Raw genomic sequence first — 22,937 nt, forward strand, 5'->3', positions numbered from 1 at the left:
TGTTTGCATAGTGAACATGACACAATGAAACAAAACAATAGCACTGTGGATTTGAGAAACACATTTAACCTCTCTGGCACAGTTTCCTCATCAGTTTTGACATGAAAAAACTTCTCTCACAAGAAACCTGACTATATTAGTTTACCAGAGACAGTGTGGTTTAAATAACAGAAAATTATTTTCTCACAGTTCTAGAAGCCAGCAGTCCAACATCAAGGTGCTAACAGGTTTGGCATCTTCTGCAGCTGCTTTCTGTAGCTTATAGATGACCACTTTCTCACTGGACCCTCATGTGAGCTTTCCTCTGTGCACAAACATCCTTGATGTTTCCTTACCCTTAGGATTTTCTTTAAATTTTACAGATTCTACCCCAAAATACATTCACATTAGGAGTTAGGACATCAACACATGAGTTTTAGAAAAGGGGACACAATTCCCTCTATGATAATGAGGTTGTTTCCTAGAAACTGAGTTCATCCTTTCTCTTCATGTCTGTCTTTCAAAGGTAAAACACAGGATTTTATTATAATCTTAATACAAAGCTAGAATAGGTAAATCAGATTCATTTATAGGTATGCTGTTATTTAAAGTATTCATGGTTGTCAATAAATTGCAGGTGATTTGAATTCACTTCCATTAAATTGGAAAAAGTATTGAATTAGCAAGAATTATGAACTGGACAACAGTGTGGTCCAAAAGTATTTCTTAAACTGTCTGAGTTGGATTCAAGAATTTTTTTCCTGGAACAATATGGATTTAATGCCCCTTTTAAAACTTTGCAGCATCTGTGTCTACTCTCTGAAACAAGGACAGATGGGATCTCAGGCCCTTATTCTGTGCTTCAATCAAAATTCCTATAGCAGAAGTTGAGAATACTTTTTGGCCTGACCAAAACATGTTTTTTAACCCGTAAAGCTTGGTCACAGACTTCCTTCTCATCCTAAGCTTTCCTTTTGCTTTTTCATAAATATCTGCATTGTCTTAGTCAAGTTTCTTCCAATTTTTCTGTGTAGGTTCTCTAGAAACTTTGTGTTTTGGGGAGCTGTGTATCTTTTAGTAGCACTATTTGTAGTCATGCATTTCCACGCTTAAATCTAGGTACTCCATGAAACAGAACTTAGCCTGTGTTCCTTTACCCAGGGGTCCATGGACCATGGACAGATGATATTCTTGACTTCTCTAGGCCCTGCCATCCATGGTTCCTCCCCTGAGTCTCTTCCAGGATTGAAGAACTTGGGATCAAACTCAACTATTTTCTTTTTTTAATTTCTTTTCTTTAATTCTTTTTTTTCTTTAAACTCAATTGAGAAAATAAATGCATATTTGGATAATTCCCCCAAATACCCTAGTTTATAAGACTATGATTTATTCAATTCTATACCTTCTCTTCAATTCTACAACAGACATTTCTCCTGGGTTGCTTACTAAGAAATAATGAACTCCACCACACCTAGTGGGACATACCTCTAATCCCAGCAACTCAGGAGGCTGAGGCAAGAGGTCACAAGTTCTAGGCCGGCCTTATACCAACTTAGTGAGGCCCTAAAAGACTTAGTTAAGATCCTGTCTCAAAATAAAAATTTAAAAAGCTAGGGATATGGCTCAGTGGTTAAGTACCACTGGGTTCAATCCCCAGTACCAAGGAGAAGAAAAACAAGAAATAGTAAAGTCCATTATTACACTCTTCACATTCTTAATTCTCATCATCTCTCCTATTTGATCTAATAGTCGAAGGACTTCACTATGCTCTCTTCCTCATTGTGCCAGTTGCATTCTGATGTTTCTAGTTTCCCATCTCAGCTCGTGATTTGAATATCTGAGCTATGAGTTCTGTAATAGTTCTGGTTCCCTTGCATCATGTCAGGTATTCATTTAAAGAACTTTTAAGGAAACAAATTCTTTAAAAATGGTACAATCTACTTTTACATATATTATATCACTTCATCCTTATTACCTCTACAAGAGAGACAAGGCAGGGGCTATTTTCTTGGCTTTCAGTTTAGGAATCAGAATCTCATAAAGGTCTAAGCATACCCTGGTGGTACAAGATAATACAGAGCAAAGCACAAAACTTGGAATTCTGATTCCAAAGCCTTTTCTCTGAACTAGTGATTCTAACACCATAATTTTTTACAGATTTATTCGCACAAGTTGATGTCTCAAAATATAAAATATTAAAACAGAAATGCTTCTTGCAAATTGAGTCCAAAGAGCCCCAAGTCCTGTCTGTTCAGCTTCCTTATTTCTGCTCAAGTTCACTTGTCCCTGAACTACTTTAAAGTTTCACGGAAGAAACATGTTTTGGGTAATTTTGAATCCTAACCTCCAGTAACTTTAGTGACCCAAAGAAATATATATGTATATCAATGCACAGTGATTAAACAAAGTTTATTTTAACAGGGAAAAAGAAAAACATAATCTAGAGATAAATGAGAGTGCCTCTGAATGGAGAAGTAAAAGCAGTTTGGTTTCTTAGGGATTGGCCCTGGAACCTGTCTTATTTAACATTTTCATAAATGATTTGGAAGAGGGAAAGCATGCGAATTATCCAAGTTTGCAGATGACACTAAGCTCTTCCAGGTAGTAAAATGCCAAACAGATGGAGATAAACTACAGGGAGAACTTGCCAGCTTGTGTGTGTGGGCAGAAAAGTGGTATATGATATTCAGTGTGGGTAATGAAAGGTAATTCACTTAGGAAAAAATAATAAAAGCTATGCTTATAGAAAAATAAATTGAGTTACCCCTTAGTCCAATAAAAGGTAGACATTTTTATGGACCATTCTTTGATATACTTCTTGAGTGTATTGACAAATCAAGAAGGGAATTAATAAGAAGCTCACATGAACATTAATCTTGAATTAAATGCTGTATCACAACATGGGATATTTAGTCCATTTGTCAAATAATGCTAAGTGAGTGCCTCATGTCAGGCTGCCTTCTGGATGTTGAGGTCTCTTTGGTAGTTGCATCTCAAAAGAAAAAGAAATCAATAAAATATTTAAAGATGGCTAATGTATATAGTACAAATTTCTTTCAAAGTTTGAAAGAAAAAAATATTTATAAAAATTGTACATTCAAGGTTGTTTTCCCCATTTAGAAATTACTTATGAGGTAGAATTGCAAGAATTTTTCTTTTTTAAATCATTTTTGGCACTGGGGATTGAATCCATGGGTACTTTACCATTGAGTTACATACATCTGCGGCACTTTTTAAGTTTTATTTTGAGATAGGGTCTAGTTAAGTTGCTAGGGTATTGATACATTGATGAGGCTGGCCTTGAATTTTCAATCCCCCTGCCTTAGCCTCCCAGGCTGCTGAGATTACAGGTGTGTGCCATGTGTCCAAAAGAAGTTTGTGGGTTTTTTTCCCAAATAGTTTTACGGATGAGAAATTGCAGGAAAGGATGATTTCAATGACTCTCCTAAATTCATAAGAGTGGAATATGAAGAGTCAAGCATGGGTTCTCAGACTATGAGTTTGATCCCTTTCCCCAGAATCTCAGAGGTTTACTTATCAAGAGGTAAGCAGAAGTAACTTGTTAAGTCCAAAAGGAGAATGAAAGAAATATAAATAGATCCTAAGGAATAGATAATGAATAGTTATCTAAACTATGGTTGAAATCAATGCTAATGAAGATGTTCATAACCCTGCAGTATCTCCAGAATTCCTTTTAATGTCTATCTTTTTCCTTCTCTCCTAAATAGTATGTGGCTTTGAAGAATTATGACTAGGTTCTAGGCAGATAATGGCAAAAGAAAAAACAATTAACATACAGCTTAGGATAAACAATAAAGGAGAAACACATGCCTAATTTCTGCATGAATGTTGCACAGTGGAACTGTTGAAACTGTGCATTTGGGTCATAAATAAGAAAAGGGTCTACAAATCAGAGGGAAATCTCAGTAGATAAGGTTGGCAATTGTTAAAGGAGAAGAGTTCAAGGAGAACCTTGGAGGTAAAACAGTCAGTGATCCAAAGATTAACTTATTATTACAATAGCATAAGTTTTTACTCAGGATTTCTTCTTTTTAAGAGTAAATAAATAATTATAAAAATGTTCTTTTGTTTTTCACACATTCAGAAGTTTGCTCTGCTTGAGCTTGTTTCCTTTATAACTACTTGTGGAACCTCCTGTCCCCATGTTCATTCCTGCTTGTGGCCTCTGCTCTGAGAATTCCTTGAATATGGAATATGCTCCTCCATCAGTGCTAATTCGCCACACGCTCTACAGCCAACTATCCTTTATGATCAAACCCAATCAACATGATCTGCTTTTTATTCCTTTATTCATTCATCCATCTTACAAATATTTAGTAAATAACTAATATATTAAGGGAATTACATTTATTCACTCTCAGCTATAGTACCTTTAGTTCAAAAACTTTAACATTAAGGTTTTTTTTTGTGCATGGATCTCACCATGGCAAGATTATGGAATGTGTGTAAATTAGTGGAGGGAGGGGACCATGCTTTTAAATTTTTTAACCTATCTTGTCCTTAGGGCTGAATTGTAGTAAACCCTAGCTTTGTTGATTTCCTCACAAATTAAAATTTCTTTCAAAAGAAATTACATGTATGTATATAGATATATATAGGTATAGATATGCATACATACATATATATGTACCATGTTATATATACCATGAATATGTTTAAATATCCATGTATATACACACACAGACATATATCAGCTATTTTGAAGTTGAGAATAATTATGCATTTTGTTTTTCTAAAGAATTATCTTTTATTTGCAAATGGGATTTCTTAAATTCAAAGAACAATCAAAAAAGACTTCAAGCATAGCCTAATGGTGGTTTTTTTCTGTTCTGGAAGAGTTTTATATCTATTACACTACTATTCAAATTTTTTCCACTTAGAACTATCATTTAATTTTAGCTATTTTTATTACTTTACCATGCAAAGCTTCCTTCTTAAATAGTCACTTTGACATCTTGTTCATCTTTCATATTCAGAGCTTCTTTTTTGTCATTTATGAATAAACTTGGACTTTTTCCTAGAAAACTCCTGTTGTCACAAGTGGGTGTCATAGCACCTGGTGTTGGTCATTTAAAATGTGAAACCAAGAAACTTGTATTACTGTCAGTACTCTTTTACCCAAGACCATTACATAATCGTAGATGATAAACAACAACAGACAGACAGATAGTGGGAGTGCAGTATAAGGATTCATAAATAAAGGAGCATTTGGGAAGATCTGTGAACAAAAGAAGAGTAGGAAACAGAAGCAATGATTTGAGTACCACATCTTGGACCACGAACAAACAAACAAACAAACTAACAAAACCCCTCAGCACTCCCTAGAATGCACTTCAATAATGTAGGCATTTGGAAAAGTATTGGTAATCTGAAACATGAACAGGAATTATGGCGGGAGAATTTAAATCACATTCTCAGAGGAGGGAGCTCAGTGTTAGCACGTTTCCTGTCCCCACCCTGAGGTGACCAAGCTTTTAATACATCCAACTCTGCATTTCCCACAGTGCTTAGCATGTAGTGGCCATTAAATAGAAATTATTGAATGAAACTAGGTTAACTTTCATGGATTAGTTTAATGGAATGCCTAGATTTTATCTTAGCAGAAAGCCAAGCTATGTGGAAAGAACTATAAGCATTAAGGAGAAGTTAGACAGGGTGACACAGTAAGCTTGGACAAGAGACAAGCTCTGGTCAGGGTTTTGGAACTGTGGATAAGGAATGACAGTGGAAAGAATTTGTTGGGGGTCTTATACTTGAATTTTTATGACTTAATAATTTTATTCAGGGCTAGTACTCATTTACTATGTCTTTGGTAGACAAGCTCAGTAATTCTCTTTCTAGAATGCGATAACGTTCTGATTTCCCTTTGCCCTCAAATTTTACTTTCAAAAATCCATGCAATTATCCCCCCTAGTTTATTCCATTGTACTGTGCTCAATAATTCTAGCAGGGGACTCCTAATTTGTAAATGTTCCGTTGTTCCAAGTGTTTTCTTATCAGCCTTTCATCAATAGCTATTTTAGCAGTGTCTTCATTACTTCCTAATTGTCTGCTGTTCTTTGATGTTCTGCTAAAAAAAAAAAAAAAAGCAGTATTTTAGTTATTGTTGAGTAGTCATTGATTTCATGCCTGCCCCATTTATTTAGAGACTATTTTCTCTTACTATGTTTTTGATTCAAAAATTTTACATATACTTAGTTAGTTTTCTTATTATTTTTAATCTCTTGGCTAGTATGAATGCTTCTATTTTTTGGTGACCATTATCTTCTTTCAGCTGTGGGAAACTGATTCATTCTCTTCTATAATAAACTATTGTCTCTCATTAAGTGCTAAATAATAATACATAATGATAGTAGTACAAGAAAATAGAAGATAGTTTCCTGCCCTTGCACTGATTGCAATCTAAAAGAGGAAAGAGAAGACAGACTCACATAACTAAAACATGCCCAACATCAATTAATTATTACTATCTGGAAAACCCTAAGTGTTCAATGGTCTGGTGAACAGGGGTTGGCAGCTATGTACATTGAGTGATTTTAATGACAACAGGGAGATAGGTTTACTTGGGAATGTCCTCATGGAACAAGTGAATCTTAATGAAAGCAAGTGAGAGAGAAAAAAACAAGGGGTTGATGGGACAACCTTTACACATATCACAATGTCTAAGCACTTGAATCTGGAGTTACTATCTGGACTCATGATGTTGGGCAGTGAGAAAGAAGGAAGTGGAAGGGTTAAGCCCAGACTCAGTACATTGCTTTCTTTGGTTATTCAAAGAAACCAAAGGAATGCTTTTCAAATATTTTAATCACAAACAAATGCTTTATCAAATGATGTGATTTTTGTGTACTAAGGCCATTCTTTAGGATTGAAAGTGAAAAGTGTTTGAATATTTTTCCTATGTACCATCTTACATTTTAACTACATGGATCTGGAGTGCAATATATATACACACAACACACATACAGATATATACACATGTGTATGTATATATACATACACATGTATATATATATGTGTGTATACACACACACACACACACACACACACACACACGCGCGCGCACGCATGCACATAAATAGTACTCTCTCTATATATATCTTCCCTAAAATGGAGATGACAGATATTAGATGATTGTTTAATGTTGATACCATATGTTACATCAAGTCTAAACCCCCATTGAATTTTTTAAAATATATGGAACATGGCTTCATCATGCCTATCCAAGTCTATTTTTTATTTTCTTTAGAAATGAACCTCACTTTAGTTACCAGTTGCTGAACATATATTTATCGCTACAATTATATATATTTTCCTTTTGCTGTTTCTCTTTCCTTTGAAATATTCTGCATACTTTAGGCCTAAGTCTAAGCCTTTTATTCTTTAGTAGCCTTTAATATTCTAACTTGGCCCTTAAAATTATTTGTGAGTTTTATTGCCATATAGTTAAATACTTAGTAATTGTGATTGCTTTGGACTTGAATCACCAGTTATGAAATAGATTTTTTTAAAAATTTTAGTACCAGAAATTGAACCCAGGGGTGCTTAACCACTGAGCCACATTCCAATCCCTTTTTATGTTTTATCTTTTTAAGTAGAGTCTTGCTAAGTTGCTGAGGCTGGCTCAATCCTCCTGCCTTAGCCTCCTGAGCTGCCAGTGTTTACAAATGTGTGCCACTGCTCCTGGCACATTTTGAACTATTTAAAGGCAAATACTATGGTTTCTTTTGTATCCCATAGTGACAAGCTTGGGCCAAAATGTACATTTTTTTTTTTTTAAGAGAGAGTGAGAGAGGAGAGAGAGAGAGAGAGAGAGAGAGAGAGAGAGAGAGAGAGAGAGAGAGAGAGAGAGAGATATTTTTATTTTAATATTTATTTTTCAGTTCTCGGCGGACACAACATCTTTGTTGGTATGTGGTGCTGAGGATCGAACCCGGGTCGCACGCATGCCAGGAGAGCGCGCTACTGCTTGAGCCACATCCCCAGCCCCGTACATTTCTAATAGAAAATTTATGGGTTGAACAGTTGAAAAGTAAAAACAAACAAACAAAAAATCCTTCATCTTGAGGAGGAATACACAATCAGGGCAGAGACATGCACTTTTCATTGCCTTTATGGATCCTGTAGATAAATATTTTACTTTCTAGCTGAACACTAAACCAAAGCCACTGTATTTCCATGGAGCATGGACAATCAGCTGTGTCTTAGTAAACATAAAATGATACACCCTTCTAAAATCCTCTCCTTACAATGTGGTTCTGTTCTCTCTCCTGAAGGCTTATAGCATTGCCTTTTATTGATTTCTGCCTGTAATAACCCAATGCTGTTTTCTTGGTATTAAATAATATCAATGACAGCAACAGATAACAAAGTGATCCATTCCTTTTAATGTCAGAATACTCTGAGGGAATTCAGTCATTTGTCTGATGGCTTACTGGTAGAGTGACCATATAATTTATTGTTCAAGCTGGGACACTTCTGAGAATGAAAGTGAAGTTTATTAGTAATTACACTAGGACCCAGGAAATAAACTGGGGCTGTTCACAACAAACTCAAACATATGGTTATCCTATGTTAGAATTCCATGATTTGCTTTTGGAATACTAAGAAGGATGAATAGGATGAAGAGAGTTCGTTGTGGCTGCTTAGTTTCTCCTCCTTCTCATTTTATAATGCATTCTTTAGTGGCCTCATGGTTGTCATTAGGAATTCTGTATAAGAATTCCACTCAATGGAATGGGAGCACAAACATTTATTCCATTTATCTAGCTACACAATTCATGCTTTTACACGGTATATGTAAGACTACATGCCTCTTTCCATTATAAACTTTTACTTAACCACTTTTTATGAAATATTCCAATGTTGTCATTTTCTTTATCCTTATTTCAGGGATTCAACATTTGCCTTTTATACATACCTGGTATTTAGTCCCAGGACACATTACTGTCAGGGCTTACAGAGCCAATGGTTCAATGTTAGTATTAATAGAGCTATACATATATCCAAAATTATTATAATGATTATTGTTCAAAAAGTGTTTATACCAGAAAAATTTTGCTGACTCAAATTTTTCTTTTTCTTTTTTTAGTCATTGCACCTTTTAGGGAGTCATGTTTAGACACATATCTTGAACCAAGTAGAGTTTTGACATAAACAGAAGGCATGATTTTTGTGAGCATTTAGGTTTAACACCTGATAATAACAGTGATTCAAACCTGCCCCCTTCAATATTATAAGAATTATAGTAAGTGCCAGAATTTTCTTTAATAGTAGTTTAAATCTGTTCTTTGGCTATTACATGAATTACAGAAAAATCAAGGGAGCCTTGAATTTATACAAATAAAAAGCATTATTTGAAAAGTTCCCAGAAATAGCAAATATTCTCCATTGAGATGAAATTATAATGGGGCTATTGTTTTACAAAAATAATGTTTTAATAGCGTGTATGGGAAGTGTTTTAATTTGAAGTCATGTCCATATTGGGTATAAAAGGCATCATGAAGTCATGCATTAAAAGAGAAACAATGTCTGAAGGTGTCAAGAGCATGTGGACTCACCGCTACACAGGGATATTAGATACTTTTTATTTCAGTGGCTTATCACATAATACAGAATATTGTATGTAGTGTACAGAGAAGACTCAATTAGTATTTGCTTGTGGGCTCAGATGTCCTTTTTCCTCCAGGAAAGACTTCTTTTTACTCTAATGTAAGAGGACCCTGGACCTGTAGCTTGTCACTCAACCTGGGTACCCTATCACTTCCCCCCCACTCTGTGAGGGACCTTGCCAGTACCCTCTGATCTGCGCCCTTTTCTACCACTGTGTCACTCTCTACCCAGCCTCTTCTATCTTCTTTCAAATGATACATAACACTGACTCATACCGTTTTCATGAAGAATTGACTCATTTTCACAAACTCATCATTGTCTTTACCTAGTTTGCTTAATTAAGTAATTTGTTGACATAAACAGGATCTTTAGCCCAGAAGAAGCTATAACAGATGGCACTAAAACCAAAATAATCATTAACCTGTCCCATGGAAGGTATGAAACACCATATTTAGAAATAAGTGTAGCTATAAGATATTTTTTTATGAATGACTGGGAAATGCATTCTTCAGATGGGGAGGATGAATAGTGGGACAAAAAAAAGGGCATCTATACCTTTATACTGTGAGTGAAGTACTATGAGTTCTGAAGATGTTATGTGCCTAATTTAATATTTTACAAATAACATTATAATATCACAGATAGAGAACACACATTTACAATATGATGGAGATTATTTTAATATAATATTCCAAAGATTATTTCATATAGATTTTATATTAATTTATACCATTTAACATTACAATATAAACTATTTTGGCAAAAGTATACAAAGCCAGGTGTAAATTGACTTTTGACCACCTGGGATAGTATTTCCCTCAGGGTGGTAGTAAACATTTTTCATCATTTAATTTTGTTTCTTATTTTTATTTGTAACACAAATTATTTGGTTTTCTAAAAGATGCCATAAAAGGTGTCTAATATTTGGATAAATACACATAATAAATTAAGAAAAGTGTCAACTCCAGGTCAACTCTTATTGTGACAAATACTGTGTTACTACAAATTATTTTATTTTGATTTTGTCATTTTGCCCCAGAGTTAAATTCTTACTGTAACATTCTCTTTATTAGGTGTTACATAGACAGAATTTGTTGTTTTCTCCCTCTCTGCAAAAACAAACAAACAAACAAACATTCCTCCAGAAAAGAGTTGTTAAGCATCTCTCTAAAGAGAGAAAAGCATTTCAAGTCTTATTTTGGAGTTGATTTTTGTATAGGGTGAGAGATAAGGGTCAAGTTTCAGTCCTCTACATATCAAAACACAATTCTCCCAGCAACTTTTATTGAGGAGTCTCTTCTCTTTCCAGTAAATGTTTTTGGCACCTTTATGGAGAATTAGTTGACTTATGGATATTTGAATTTATTTCTGGAATGGTACTCTGTACCATTGGCCTGTGTGCTGGTCTTTATGCCAGTATTATGCTATTTGGGTCACTGTAGCCCTATAGTATGTCTTGGGATCCAATATTGTGATCCAGCATTGTTCTTTTTGCTGAATATTGCTTTAGCTATTTGGTATCTTTTATTCCTTCATATGAATTTTATAATTGTTGTTTTCTAGTTACATGAAGAATGTTATTGGCATTTGTATGGAAATTGTACTGAAACTATAAATCCTTTGGGGGTAGTGTGGACATTTGAACAATAATAACTCTTCCAATTTATGAACATGGGAAATCTTTCCATTTCTGGCATCCTCTTAAGTTTCTTTCATCAATGTTTTGTAATTATTTTGTAGAGGTCTCCCACCTCCTTGGATATATTTTCTCATAGGTATATTTGTAACCATTGTGAATTAATAGCTATCTATGTCTTTTATTATATTGAATTATATCCCATCTATATCTAATTGGTTAAATTCTTTATTGTATTTCTTCTTTGTTATATTGAGTTATATTCCTTCCAGACATAATTGGTTCAGAGTTTTATTAAGAGATGTTGAATTTTATCTAAAATCATAAAGCTACTTGAAGAAAACATAGCAAAACACAATACATAGATATTGATATAGGTAATTATTTTTTGATAGAACTCCAAAGGCATAGACAATAGAAACAAAAAAAAGCAGGGGGGATTATACCACACCAAGATGCTTCCACACAGCAAAGGAGACCACATATGGATGGAAGAGACAGCTTACAGAATGGGAAAAAAATATTTAGCAACTATTGACCAGACAAAGGATTAATATCCAGAACATATAGGCTGGCTTTGATCCTCTTGCCTCAGCCTCCCAAGCTGTTGAGATTACAGGTGTGTGCCAATGTGCCTGGCCAAATAATCTTAATAGACATTTCTACAAAGAAGAAATTCAACCAACAGGTATATGAAAAATCATCAACATCATTAATTATCAGGTAAATACAAATTAAAACTGTGATGAGATACCATCTCACCCCAGAGTGGCTGGTGGCTGTGTAGAGAAAAGGAACATTTACATACTATTGATGGGAATGTAAATTAGTATAGCTATTATGGAGAACAGTATGGAAGTTCCTCAAAAAACTAAAAATGGATCTGCCTTAAGATCCATCTATCTCACTTCTGGATATATATGCAAAGAAAATGAAATCAGCATATCAACGAGACCCCATACTGTTCTCTCATATTTATCCTGGTAATATTGACAATAGCTAAGATCTGGAATCAACAACCTAGGTGCCCATCAACAGATAATGGATAAAGAAAATGTGGTATACATGCACAATGGAGTATTATTTAGCCACGAAATAGGCTGAAATCCTATCATATGTGGCAAAATGGATAGAAGGGAGGATTTTTTTTTGTACCAGTGATTGAACTCAGCAGCACTCAACCACTAAAGTATATTCTCAGCCCTTTTAATTTTTTATTTTGTGATAGGGTCTTGCTAAGTTTCTTAAGGTCCTAGCTAAGTTGTTGAGGTTGAACTTGTGATCCTCCTTCCTCAGCCTCCTGAGTTGCCAGGATTAGAGGCATGCACCACCATGCCCTGCTTGGAATTGAGGATGTTAAGTTATAGAAATTAGATGCAGAAAACAAAAGCTTCATCTTCTTTCTCATATATGGAAGGTAAAAATGTCTATATGAATGTGGTGTCATAATTCAGGAGGCAGGAAAGGGAAGAGAAGGGGAGAGTGGAGGGAGATTGGATAATGCATACCAAAGCACAGTTAGGTAGAAGCAATAAGCTCTAATGTTCTACTCTATACAGCATCATGGAGTAACTTGTTCATAATCATCTATTTCATGTTCATTAGCTAGAAAAGAAATGATGAGATGGAAATGCTACTTACCCTCATTTGTGTGCGTGTGTGTGTGTGTGCGTGTGTGTGTGTGTTACATACCATTGATGGGAATGTAAATTAGCATAGCTAATTCACACACACACATATACATATATCACATTACCCCATAAATATGCACAATTATTAATTGGTAATCAAATATCCAAATATTTAAAATATATTTATAAAGATAAAAATGCTAACTACCCTGCTTTGATCACTGTACACTTCATATAGATATTAAATTATCACACTGTACCCTGTAAGCATGTACAACTTAAATTATATAATAATAAAGAGCACACTGATAATGATGTGTGATTCTGGAAATTTCTGAGCACTAAATATCATGGTTACTCACAGAGGTATTTGAACCATCAACTTTAGCACACTCCTTCCTGACCAGCTTTGTCTGTGCTAAGGTACAAATACTAGTGCTGTGGTACAAAGTCATATGTTCACTTGTAAAAACAGGCTTCCCAAATGAAGACAATTCAAACAATATATGCAAACTGAAATGTTGATCAACTGCATATTCTCATGTCAAGCTCCTTCAGTATTTACTCAGTCTATCCACACTACTTTAATAAAATATCTTAAAGTGGTTAGCTTATCAATAATGGAAAATATTTTTCACAGTTCTAGAGGCAGGGATCAAGGCACTAGCAGATTTGGGATCAGGCGAAGTCCCTATTCTTCATAGATAGTAACTTCTGAATGTGTCCTTACATGATAGAAAGCAGCCAGGCAGTTCTCTGGGCATTTGGTATAAAGGTTCTAATTCCACTCAGGAGAGACACACCTTCCAGTGGCCCCACCTCCTAGAGCCGTCACCTTGGAAGTTAGAATTTTAACATATAAAATTGGAATAAACATAAAACATCCACACCATAGCATTCTACCCCAGGATCCTCAAAATTCATGTTCTTCTCACATATAAAATATGTTTATCCCATCCCAGGAGCTCACAGAGTATTAAATAAAATTATCATTTAACTCAAAAGTTTAAAGACCAGAGTCTCATCTAAACTGGCTATCAGATATTCCCTAAATCAGATATGGGTACGACTCGAGATTCATTCTGAGGAAAATTGCTTTCCAGATGTGAATCTGTGAAATGAAAGAAATAATGTGCTTCCAAATGCAATGGTGGGACAGAATAGGCATTTTCATTCTAAAAGGAAGAAAGAAAGAAGGAATGAGTGACAAGTCCCAAGTAAGTCCCAAACCCAACAAGGAAAACAACATTAAATCTTAAAGCAGCAGAATCATCATCTTTGATTGGGGGTTTTGTCCTTCAATCCCACTGAGGTGAAGGTAGCCCCTCCATAGCTTTGCCAAGCATGATTAAGGTCCCTCAGACTTTGGACAATACTGCCTTGATGACATTGAGTAGCTCTATCTCTGTGGCTTTGCTAGGTGCAGCCCATGCTATTGCTCTCAAGGGTTAAGTATAAGTGTGTGCCTTCAAATCTCCAAGCTTATACCATATGCCCCTGACTCTATTGTTAGGAGTGGTAGGAGCAGCAATTCTGCAGTGGATCCAGCCTTATGGTAGTCCTCTGTATGAAGAGCCAGTGGCTCTGGGAAGCTCCATCCTTTGGAATCTAAGTAGAGGTAGCCATCCTTCCCACTCCTGCCCATAGCACATGCAATTAATATTCTGGTAGAGATTGCACTGTGCAAATGCCACCAGGCCATACCACCTTTGCACCCCCCCAATGGTGGTCACCTACACTGCATACTCAGAATTCAGGAGAGAAGAGTCTTGAAATCTTTCTGCCTTCAAGGCCTTGTATTATGGTCCTGTGATGAGAGAGGCAGCAGCCCCTAGGATCTCCAAATTGCCTCCAGGTCATTCTTTCATTGTCTTGATGAGTAGCACCTGACTTCCACACAACCATACTAAGTGTTCATCTTGAAAAAGCTTTCTTTTAATTCACACTATGACCAGGCTGAGGATATTTGAAATCTTCAAGGTCCGATTCACTTTTGGTTAAAAATTCTATCTTTAAATCTTTTCCTTTTCTTTCTTCTTATATTTTGCTATAAGTGGTTAAGAAGAAAAGCCATGCTCCACCTTCAACACTTTGTTTAGAAAGCGCTCTGCTCCTGACTCCTACCATCCACAAAACACTGGGACATAAACAAAATTCAGTGACGTTCTTTACCATTTATAACAAGGATTGCTTTCCCTCTAGTTTTCATTAATACATGCCTCATTCCCAGGTAATTCCTTAAGAGAATAGCCTTCAACATCCCTATTTTTTTTCCAACATTCTATTCACAACTATTACATATTCACTAAGAAGTTTGAGGGTTTTTCCTTGGCTTTTCTCTTGCCCTTCTTAGGTTTCATAGGAATTATTCTTAATAGTTCATTCACTACAGTGCAGTTTTTTTATCAAATACTTTATAATTTTTTAGCTTCTATCACTTACCCAGTTCTAATGCCACATTCACATTTTTAGGTATTTGTTAAAGTAAGCAACCCTACTTCTCAGTGCCAATTTTGTTTTGCCAAGACACGTCTCCCCTTAGTGGTGGTGAAGTGATAGTGCCACTAATGAGACTTTTTTTTTTTTTAATGTAATATGTCATATTATCAAGACAGAAATCCATAGTCACAAAGTATCCAGGTATGGGTTTGTGTATACTGTGGACAGGCCTCAGCCAGTGTCTCTCAGAGCCTCCACTTCAGTGGCATAATCCTTGGCAATAGTAGCCTCTAGACTTGATTTGCTTTCTTGGATCTTTATTTGGAATGGCTTTGGAACTTCAGAAACAATCTGATCTTTTTATTCAAAAGAGATATCATAGATTCTCAGCTATGAATTTTGAAAATGAAACCCCAGGAATAATTGTTGACATCTCCTATATGTCCAAACAGAGGGCAAGACCTTCCTGATGTTTGTTAATGAGACTTGTTTAAAGAATGAACATCCATAATACTGACTCGTCCTTTCTTCAAAAATTGCAGTTGAGCTAGACGCAGGAACACTTACCTTAATCCCAGCAGTTCAGGAGATTGAGGCAGGAGGATGGCATATTCAAGGCCCATCTGATTAGCTTAGTGAGGCCCTAAGCAACTTTTTGAATTTCTGTCTCAAAATTTTTTTAAAAAGGGGGGGGGCGGGCTGGAAATGTAGCTCAGTGGTAAAGCATTCCTGGGTTAAATCCTCAGTACCAAGACAAAACCCAAAATTATTGACCTTCTCAAACCTTCTGCAATGAGATCTCCATGTTTGTATATGGAGAAAATGGGGTTTAGAAGTTATATCATCCACTTATTAAAAGGGGTGAAAGACCCATTGGCTTCCAAATTTCTGATTTCAAAAACCCCATGATGTACATTTGTTCCCTTGTACCATCCCATTAAAATGTTGTTTGTAGAAAATTATTGGAATCTCATATATGTGAACAGCAGGGATTTGCTGTAAGCATTGTCAGCACAGAAGGATTCACACCATCATGACTGTACCCATAAATTGAGAAAGAATCCAGGTAACCAGGAAAAGAGTATTACAGGTAGAGGAAAGGAATTTTATTTCCAAATTAAGGACTTGGGTGACAATGTTTCTACTTCAGAACTGAGCTCAGCAACTTTTCACTTTATTTAGAGTCCTAAAGTGATAACTCAGTTGTCAGTGGTAATAAAGGAGTGAGGAGAATCTGTTTTCATCCTGCATTCATCAATCCATCTATTCATTTATTATTTTTGTACTGAATATTCTTGCCAGGCATTTTTCTAAATGCCTTTAATAAAACAGTGAATAAACAGCCACAGTCACACAGTTAATTAATTAAAATTACATTCTATTAAGTGCAACAAAGGATATGATATACAGGATGGAATTTTTCAGTGTGATATGATGAAGAATTTGAAATATTAAAATACATAAAAATCATATAATATGATACTGAATATGGAACAGGTGATCATTGATTTAATTCTTGTTTGCCAAATTCATTTTTGACTTAAAGATCGGACCTTCCTTAGGACTCAGGTAGGTATTTGAACACAACTATGCAATTAACTAGACACATTCAAGAGTTAAGCAATTTTTTATTTATCTCACTATCCGAAATCTATTTCAACATATTTTGTTTTTGAGCTAGATTAAAAGTTCTTTAAATATTGGAGCAAAGAACCTGTCCAAACTTAAATCAAGGAGCAGGGGAAGAATACCTTGCAACATTATTCCAGGTCTATTTTTATCCCAAAAGATCTAGAGTGACTTTCCCAGATTTTCTTAAAATGATGATTTTTTTCTCATCTGCCCTATCTTTGATATACTTACTTAGGGTAAATCTGGAAATGAGTTTGAGTGATGACTACTAATGTCTCTCAAGAGTAGACAACCAATTCTGTTTGAATACTGAAATCTTTAAACCAAAAGGTCTGTGCAAATGTAAGTCTGCCAGTGGACTTGGTGGCTACCAAAATAAGAGGTGGACTCTTCTATTTGTTTTTTAAGACTGTATCTTCATATCCTCAAGATGATTTGCATTGAGTCAAAAGATACTGTATTTGATTGTTTAAAAATTCAAGTGTGCCTTCTTTGCCTTGTCAATGAGATAATGACAATTTTTTTAAAAAATTTCACCTGTGAACTCTGATTGAGAAAGTATTTTGAATTTTATTACTGTTATTATTTGTTTATTAGTCTGCAAGTAGTTTGACTTTGAAGGCTTTACCCTCATGATCTGAACACTACCCTAAGACCCCATCTCCTACTATCATATTGGGGGATAAAATTTCATCATATACTATTTGAAGGGCACAACTATTCGGTCCATTAAGGACAGGGTAATTTGGGGGTATGGCCTCTAAATCCCCAATATATATTTGTCAGTTTAGCAGAAGGTATGGCATAGTGGATAACATATGAATTCTGGGTCCATGAAATGGTGAGGCTGGTGGCTGACCTTGGGTAATTCACTTCTTCCCTCTGGGTTTCATCAACATTTCTTTGTAAATTGCAAAATGAAGACTCATAATGCTTATGATGCATTCCTCTGGTATTATCATGGCCAAAGGGTTGCTGTGACCCTTATACAGGAAAGTTCAATAGAAGCTTAACAACAACAGCAGAAACAACAAAAAAGACCTCTTTTGCAATATTGCCCTCATTCATACACTAGCACTATAGAACTTTGCTAGTGAGGAGGAATTAGGGTCATTGTCTAGTAAACTAAATCAAGGCAGACAACCAAACAGGGTAATTCAATTTCTGAAATCTACTTTGGTATCTATATTATCAACTTTGGCCATCTGCCTTGATCAGATTAAAATGATGACTGCTAGGTCTCCTTTTCTTTGTGTGTTGAGTATATATAACTAGCATTGTTCTTTAGAGAATATCTGGAATTAAAAATATGCTGCTATGCTTAAACAAATAGGCCCTCTCTACATTTGGAATGACAAATTTTATATTGTGATATAATTGTCCCTGAGCGCCCCATATTTTGTGATGGAACATTATCCAGCTGTAAATCAGGTTTTGTCACAGATTTGTGTCACTACCATCCTATCATATTAAAGGTATCGGTTACTATATTAACTCATCTATTTGACTATAGAAAGTTAATTATAAGACAAATGAAGTACTAACATGCCTTAGTTTAACTGTATGCCTATGAGTATTCTACATATTTGTGGTTGCTGCTGTTATTTTGGAAAGTCCCAATTGTATTGTGTGTTTTGGGTTGGAGACTTCCTGTGAAGCTACTGGTTGAGCTGTGTGGGCTTACGGGGAGAGAAAGATATAAAATCTTTGTGAGTTCTGCAGTGCTATTAAGCTCCAAATTTCTCCATTGCTCTGATGCTGACATTCGAAGCACACAAGCAGTTATGCAAGAATCGATTTTTTGCCATAGATGGGGAGGGGGTGGGCTGAGCAAGCACCTTGGTCAACAACCAGCTCTGGAGGGGATGTGAAACCCATTATTGATCCAGGGCTAAGAAATCAGTGACTGTTGTATTATATAATTATTGATGGAGCCAGAAAATGCCATGGGCAAAGCACAACTTACTATTTGTTATGCTGGATTGTCTCTCTCCTCTGTGTCAGGCTGCTGTGTTCTGCTCTCGTGTTCCCATACCATGTTTATTTATACTATGTGCAGTTAGCTTTCATATTTCTCTTGTGATTCCAGCTTGGAAAATGAACACTGGTTTACTTCAGGGGTTGTAAAAGAAATAAATTTTTCCAGATACTTTGATGGGCCCAAGCTGAATACCAAAGTCTGGACGCTGGAAGATGGAATGCCAAGGAAGACAATCAGAAGAGGAAGAAGGGAGACCTCCCCCCTCCAAACCCTAGTATAGTGTTCACCCCTTTCCTGATACTCACCATGAGTCCCAAGCCAAAAATTTTATAGGATGTCCAGTGGCCTACAGGCATGAAAACTGACTGATCCATACTCTGTAAGGTCACATAATAGGCCCTTAAGGTGGAGTAAGAGGGTTTTGAGAATTAAAAGACATTGGCTGGAGTCAGATGCTGGGTGAATTGCTTCTGTATGGGGTTCCATAATGCTTTGTTCCATTCATTCAGTGCTAGCTCTTTCTCTTTTTTTCTTCTGCCTTCTCCTGGGTGTGCTGCTCTTTTTTTTTTCTCCCTCTTTTCAGCAAACTTACAGCTCCTAGATAAAAATACTACCTATTTTTGTAATGACTGTGTGTGCTATCATTTGAATTTGTCCCCCAGAGTTCCTGTGCTGGAAATATAACTCCCACTGCTCCATATTGGTAAGAGGTGGGACCTTTAATACTGTTATTGAAAGAGTGAATGACTTATCTTAGGAATGGGTTCCTGATGAAAAGATGAGTTTATCCCCCTGTTCCTACCTCTTGTGCTTTCTTTCCCTTTACCCTTCTGCCATGGGATGACCCAGCAAGAAAGCCTGTACAGATGCAAACTCTTCATCCTTGGTCTTCCCAGTTGCTAGAACTCTAAGAAATAAATCTCTGTTCTTTCTAAAGTATCCAATCTTGGGTATACTTTTATAGTAGTACAAATTTAAGTAGGATGATGTATCCCCAATTCTATAGCCAAATATCCAGTTCATGAACTCAGAATAAGTGTCTACTAGAGACAAGATGAATTTTAAAAAATTTTGAGCCACTAGTTGTTTCAAAATTCATATCTCTGGGATACAGAAATGTGGGAAAGCTATGGACAGTGAAAGGCCACCCGCACTTAGAAATGTTACAGTTAGCATTCATTCATCAGCTGGCTTCAGTTAACAGGTGGTTAGGGAAAAATTATTAAATAACCTTTAAGGTCTTGATCAAATGGTTAAGCTATTTAACTATAACTGCCAGTAAAATTAGGGAGACTTAATGTGCCAAAAGTTTCTTTTCAAAAATTAAAGGAGAAATAAATTTGAGGTGAAAGTTAATTTTTGAGCAACTAAATAGCCTTGGAGATCCCTATGCTAAAGGAACGGAAGTCAAAATTAGATATAGGGAAAGTATTTTCTTTGTCTTTGGATAATGGTGCTGGTGACAATAAAAATGCTTCTTTGTCCATGAAAACACTGAAAACCTTTAGTCTTATCAAATGCATATGTAGAGATTTAAAATTACTTACAATAGTGAATTCGAAATATATTTGACATGAAATTTCAAAAGTGTGGTTACCTCAATGTCAAGTTCAATATTTTAATGTTGAGCTGTTAAACAAGTTGCAGCTGCTGCCCTGTTGCTTATGTATGGATAGCATAACACCTCTGTGTGAGTCCTCAAAACACCTCCTTCATTAAAATGTGCACTGTACATTTATGAATACTTTTGTGTTCTTTTGAGAATTTTTCTGCCAATCAGTTCAGAATATGCATATTATGTGCATTTAACTATTCACCTGATGCCTTAAAACAGATCAAGCATTGGCCTTATCTTTAGTTCCTTGATTTGTTTTTTGTTATGCTGTCTTGAATCATTAAATATTATTATAATACTGCTTTTAAATAAACAAGATTAATTTTATTCCCAGAGACTAATTTAGTTTTCTCTATTAATCTTATATTAGACAGTGATATACAATGAAATGATGCCAAATAACTAAAACCTATATATAAATAAGGCAAAATTTTTCCTTCCTTTCTTCTCACATATTATCTTTAGGAAGCTAGTAAATATAAAGGAAAAGATGTGTCAAATTGAATTGATAGGAAATTCAAAACTTTTGGTAAGAAAATTCTCTCAGTATAGCAGACACAGTTGTTTAGAACTGAAGACTTGAACAAAATATTCCATTGTATATTCACTCAAACTCATGACCAAAGACATGTTATTTCATTTCTAAACCATCTCTCCCTTCTAGTTATAATATCAACTACCTCAACCACTGAAATGTTAAATATATGACAGGTGAATATAATCAAACAAGTTGTTTATATTTTTCTTGGTTTCCTGAGCATTTCATAAACTGTGTGTGTGTGTGTGTGTATATATGTATATATATATATATATATATATATATATATATATATATATATATATATACCCAAAGATAAATCTCCTAGAAATGTTTAAAACTCTCAAAGTTGATTTATTCTTAAGACAAACCTAACACTATTCCAAGAAAGGAATTTCCTCCCTATTTCTAAGCTTTGGTAAATGTAAAAAGTAAAAATAATCAACATCTTGCAAATGTAATTGGTCAAAGTTATTAATGAGGCAATTCTTTTTGCATAGACCATCAGAGAAAAAGTAATGAGAGAAAATGTGACAATAAATTGCAGTCTACTTTAGATTGTGTGATATTTTTTATTAATAAAAGAGTCAACTTCAATGGAAGAGATCGACATTCTGTGCATTGCAAATACTAATTTCCTATTCCATGCATTATATACCACTGTGCTTTTTGTCTTGAATGAGAGTCAGAGCCCATTTTCTTGAATCCCAAGACTTATAATTTGGTGACTCTATGCATAAGGAAAAGAATCCAAAAAATATTCTTAAAGTATCTGTAAACTCTGAATATGTTATTTAGCTTTTTTTTTTTTTTTTGCAGGATCTTGGAAGGATCTGCTTAATACCTCACTGAAGCTTAACCTGCATCATGATACATCTGATACTGTATTCATTCATTTACTTAAATAATCAAAAATCAATCATTAACATCTGATATTAATGTTATTTAATCATCCATTCATTAATTGGATAATTTATTGTGTTATATACTCATTGTAGTTGGGTTTTACTCTAGGAGCTGTAGCAAATAAACACTGTGAAGTGAATTAACCCTATAGAGGATTATTAGAGATACTTGGGAATGTTGCACCTGATTGGCAGCCATTCCCTAATGATAGCTCTATACCATGGATGAGTAAACACAAATCTCATTAACATTGAGAATCTCTGCCATATATATATATATATATATATATATATATATATATATATATATATATATAGATTGCCTTTTAAGCCTCCTATATATCAGATACTGTGACAAGTTCTGTGAAAAAAAGAATGTCTCAAATGGAGTCTACTCCAAGAGTTGACAGCCTAATAAGTGAGATATGATTATATATGAAACTAATGGCAAGCAAGGTAGAGGTTATATATAACATAAAAGAATAAGTATATTGGAAGATAGAACCCCATCCTCTTCCTTCACATTTCTTCCCTAAATTTCCAACAGATTTTTGCATACTTCCTGTGGGATTTTAGAAGCACTTATGTTGAGCAACAGCAAATTACATCAACTTATAAAGGAACTTCCTGGAATGAAGTTTTGAAATATGCTTCTTAGAGAAAACATGCACATTTTTGAAGCAAATATTTTTCATATCCCATTTCAGATTCACCGCAGAAAATAGACTCTTTGACAAATAACAGTGCTCTTACATAAAACTTAGATCAGTTAAAGTCCAAACTCAGCAGTTCTTTCTCTCCTTGTGTCTCAGTTCTCACTCCAGTCCGATGTATTCAGCAGCCTGGGCCTGCACTGATTTTGGAGTGGGTACCTGTCTTGACCCAGTGTGAGAAAGCTCCTTGGCTAAGGCACAGCTATTCATATCCCTTGGGTTAAAAAAGTCATAA

At 35.2% G+C, this 22,937-nt stretch overlaps 1 long non-coding RNA gene across 1 annotated transcript in view; it reads left to right on the forward strand.

The window, feature by feature from the left end:
• The window catches only part of LOC120884472 (uncharacterized), a 54,715-nt gene extending 32,705 nt beyond the window's left edge, over positions 1–22,010 (forward strand). The window contains exon 2 of the long non-coding RNA XR_013435728.1: positions 21,904–22,010. This is a non-coding gene — a long non-coding RNA (uncharacterized LOC120884472). The remainder of the gene's footprint in view (positions 1–21,903) is intronic.
• The last annotated feature ends 927 nt before the right edge of the window (positions 22,011–22,937 follow it).

The sequence above is a fragment of the Ictidomys tridecemlineatus genome, chromosome 3 (genome assembly GCF_052094955.1).
Source record: "Ictidomys tridecemlineatus isolate mIctTri1 chromosome 3, mIctTri1.hap1, whole genome shotgun sequence".
In the NCBI taxonomy this organism is placed as follows: Eukaryota; Metazoa; Chordata; class Mammalia; order Rodentia; family Sciuridae; genus Ictidomys; species Ictidomys tridecemlineatus.